The 4,443-nt window shown below is 51.4% G+C and overlaps 1 non-coding gene across 1 annotated transcript; it reads left to right on the plus strand.

The window, feature by feature from the left end:
• The first annotated feature begins 844 nt into the window (after positions 1-844).
• Positions 845-938, plus strand: TRNAI-UAU (transfer RNA isoleucine (anticodon UAU)). Its single transcript has 2 exons — positions 845-882; positions 903-938. It is a non-coding gene; the product is annotated as a tRNA-Ile (tRNA).
• Positions 939-4,443: the final 3,505 nt, after the last annotated feature.

Below are 4,443 nucleotides of genomic sequence, written 5' to 3' on the forward strand. Positions count from 1 at the left end.
AAGCTCTGTGGATGTGCCCCTCCCTTCACTGCACCTCACCCACAGCTGCTGTCCTGGGTCAGTGAAAACCCACAGTTCACCTCTCACGTCCCGGGGGGAAAGCCCCTTTCTTCCTCCACCCTCCGCTGTCTGACCACATTGTCGGTCACTTGCCCTTCCCCTCTGTCACCGTTCTGCTGGCCCCTCTCTGCTCTGGGACATATTGTGGTCCCACCAGGAGTGGAACAGGCTCCCTAAAAGTAGTGACCACCAGAGCCTGAACAATAGCCCCATCCCGTCCACTCGAGGCCATGCCCCTGCACCGAGCCCTTCTCCCCAAGGCCCTGCTCCCATACTGCCTCTTCCCCCCAAGACCCTACCTCCCGCTTACTGCTCTCCGCCCCCTTCCGCCTCACTCCCCCTTACGGTCATTACAAAGTGGCATGGCAGAGCCTTCCCATTTTGAAAAGTCCTGGGGTGTTGTTCCCCCCTGTTCCAGCACACGTGGGTCCCTGCACTTCACACAGGTCTCCCTGATTTCAGCTGTTAGTGAGGGAGCCTCACTGCTAGCGCAGACTCGGCAGTTTCTTGCATGAGAGACACTGTCCCAAAGCAGGACTAATGCTTAGAGCTGGTGATCAGTGATTTCAGATCTGTTGGTCTGCAGCAAGACTCTACAATGAGTCTCAGTCAGCTCTGTTATTACACAGAGACGAACAAAAGGGTCAAATGGTGCCTGGAAGCCTTAAGAAGAATCCACCTCACCAAGTACAATGCTTGTCGCTACCTGCTCTCAACTCCAGTGAGAATGTTTTGGGGTCACTCCTTGCCTTTATCAACCTAGGGAGAATAACAATTAACAGGTGCTCCAGTGGCACAATTGGTTAGCGCGCAGTACTTATAGGGCAGTGCTGAGAGGAGCTATGCTGAGGTTGTGAGTTCAAACCTCACCTGGAGCACTGGTTTTCATTAACCAAATGGCATCACTCACTCATTTGGCCCTGTGGAATGTACAATTCCAGCCCAGGGGACACTGAGGCAGGGAAGAAGTTAAAAATGCCCCTTCACTTATTAGCTCCTCTCCAGAGTGCAGGTCAGAATCTACAATCCTTTCTCCCCCACCAGCCCCTGTGCCAGGATCCCTCCAGCAGAGCCTGGAGTCCTGCCCATGGCATCTGTACTATTGACAAACACTAAGTGACAGGGACAAAACACTCAAATCCCGCCTGGTGCAGGGAGCCAGGTTTGCGCTTCAAATTCCGTCGTTCATACATTTCCAGGCCGGGGAATATCCCACAACAGCATTTAATGGGAAGCTGCCTGCAGAACAGTTACACTGCACAGAACTGCTATGGAGGAAGGGTGGGAATTGGTAACATTTTGAGGATTGTTTGGGAAATGAACCTTTTTTTTTTGTGAGGTTAATAACTATCTCTTCAACTTTGTGGGTGTCACTTGATTTTTGCATCTCCCTGTGAAAATACAACTGGCACCTGTGGCTTTCTACAGGGGGTCATGATGTTAAAGTTGGGGAATTCAGTCTCTGTACTTCTGGGGGAGTGTTGCTTTTTTAAACTGCCTCACTGCCAGGCACACCGGGCTGTTAGCTGCACCCACTGTCCTTGCCAGGGGCCCTTGCTGAACCCTGGGCGACTGCACTGCCGTGCTGCGGTTACTCTGCAGGGGGAGAAGCTTCTGGGGAGCAATGTAGAGCAGGTGGAGGAAGGAGATGGTGTCACTATTCACATTCTGAACTGCACAATTTTCCAAATTTGGAATAGATTAATAGATTCATCCTGCAGCAAGTGACCCCGTGCCCCATGCTGCAGAGGAAGGCGAATGTCTGAGAACAATTCTAAGGGGAAGGTGAATGCAGAGCTATGACACTGGAGATGCCCAGACCTCCAATGGGGGCAGCGTGGAAATTAATAATGGGAAGATCATTTGCAAAATTAGTCGTCACTGACAAGATTTGTCTCTGTTCCTATTTCACGCTGTGGTGTTAGAGGAATCAGTACAGAGTTTTACTATATTAATTAAACACTTAATTTTATGTAACCAAGCCAAAAACTTAGTGTCACTTATTTTTTCTCTGTCCTAGCAAGAATGAATTGAATTTTGTGACTTTCTGGAAAGTGCAGCAAGATTAAATGTGGGGAATTCAGTCTCTGTGTTTGTGATCTGATGTTTTCCTCTCACAGGTCAGTTCCTGCATTGAAATACCAAGAGGAATCTAAGGGCTGGTGTACACTGGGCACTTAACTGGCAGAGCGACGTCTCTCAGGGTGTGATCTCCCCCGCAACCCATAGAGTTAAGGTGACCTAAGCCCTGGTTAGATAGTGCTAAAGAAAAGAAAGAACTGTTCTGTCAACGTAGCTATTACAGGGATGGGAAAACCCCTCCAGTGGCTGTCTGCTCCAGAGAGCTATAGCAGTGCCACAGCAGTGTTTTAAGTGTAGATAGAGTGAAACTAGATCTGGCTCCAGTTCACACTGTGGATGCTCAGGCACTAAGGGTGCAATAATAACAACAACACAGTTGTCAGGATTTGAACCTGTGCCAGGAAACCACAATGGATTTGTGATCTATCACCTTAACCACTCGGCCACAACTACTTAACATACACTTGTTTCACTACATGATGATTCTGTTCTCACTGAATTGTCATTCCCATTGTTTGCTCAGACCAGCTTCCCCAGCACACTCATGGCTGTGCATCAGTGTCAGTGTGTCCTTGGCTGAACAGCGAGAATTCCTGCCCATTTCCCTTCCGGCTGGAGCAGGATGAGAGTGTGTTTGTGTGAACGACATTGCTGTAGATTGTTGTTCATTCCCCACTCTGACAATTCAGACAGTCTCTTTCCTAGTCAAATCTCCAGCACATCGTTCCAATAGCCGGGGGCAGGATTTCTCTGGGGCACTGAAATATTTCCGGGGCTGGTGCATGAACTCAGCCTTGCATTTCACCCTCGATGTTTCATGGACGAACAACAGCAGCAGAAAGAAAGAGCCGAGCCAATATCTCACTGGCAGGGATGCAGGTGCCACGTCCCCTCTGTCTGCCCATCGCCATCGCAGGAGAGAAGGGTTCACTGGAATCGAGTGCCCTGGCTCAGACCAGAGACATAGGGAGGTTTTGCTGTTCATGGATCTGTGCAAAGGAAATTGTGTCTCTGTGTGAAATTGAGGTGGGAAATGAAATGTCCACATGGTGGTCCAGTGCCCTAAGGAATGTGGGTGAAGGACTCAGGCTGGGAAATGATTTAACAGGGGTTTGTTTCAATTTATTGCCCTGATTAAAAACTATGGCTAAAATGCAGCCATGTTGTTAGTACTTGTACCTGTGTAGGGACACCCCAGTGGGTGTTAAGTCCATTGCCTTCACCAAGAGCAGTTGATTATTTTATCAAGGTACAAATTTCTTGTCAAGGCCTAGAATCCAGAGAAAACAATACACTGATGATAAGAAGAAGTCTATAAAAAGATTTTGCAGCCACCATGGGCGTAACTATGATGTGTTGTGTTTCACTCTTTATATCTGGCGCCACCTCCTTTCCCTTTAGCCTTGTAGTTGACCAAGGGCAAAGCTGAACATCTCTTCAGATACCAGGGAGTGTTTATGTCCATCCCTGCGAGCTACACAAGGGTTTGATGTTGCTGCTTTCAGTCCTCTGGCTCTGCTGGGATAAGGAACAATTCAGGCTGTCACTGAACTGAAGGAGGAAGATCATTTTTTGACAGGGAGAGGGACGCCTCCTCTTAAACATGTTTGTCTGGCTGACAGTCCTGGTTCCCAGGTCTTCCCCATGGGGCTTCAGCAGTTTTGGGACCAGTTCACTCCCTTGGCCCCACCTGCTGCCCCCAGGCGCTCCCCTCCAGGGGCCCTGGCAGTGCAGTATCTGTCTGCTCGCTCCAGTGGCTGCTGGCCCCTCCCCATGGCAGGGCGGGGCAGAGCAGTGCCTCTACGCTCTGCCCCCACTCCAAGCTCCTGCAGCCAATGGGACACTGTGGGGGTGATTCCTGGGGGCAGCAGCATGCGGAGGCCCCCCAGCCTGCCCCGCCTTGGAGCCCCAGGTAAGCACCGCACCCCTGACTCCCTCCCAGAGCCTGCACCCCCTTCCTCCACACACCTCCTCCCACCCGCTCCAATCTCCCTCCCAGAGCCTGCACCCCCATCCCTCCTCCTATTGCCCCTCTCTCTGTCCCAGCCCAGAGCCTGCACCCAGCACCCAAACTCCATCCCAGAGCCTGCACCCTAGAACCCCTCCCCCACCCAAACTCCCTCCCAGAGACCAGCCTCTCACCCCTTCTGCACCCAAACTCCCCCCAGAGCCTGCACCCCTCCTGCACCCCAATCCCCAGCCCCAACCCAGGGCCTGAACCCTAGACCTCCTCCCCCCATCTCCCTCCCAGAGCCTTAGGCAGATGGGGGGCAGAGTTTTGGGGGGCAGGTTCTGAGTGGT

The sequence above is a fragment of the Gopherus flavomarginatus genome, assembly GCF_025201925.1.
Source record: "Gopherus flavomarginatus isolate rGopFla2 chromosome 13 unlocalized genomic scaffold, rGopFla2.mat.asm SUPER_13_unloc_3, whole genome shotgun sequence".
NCBI lineage: Eukaryota > Metazoa > Chordata > Testudines > Testudinidae > Gopherus > Gopherus flavomarginatus.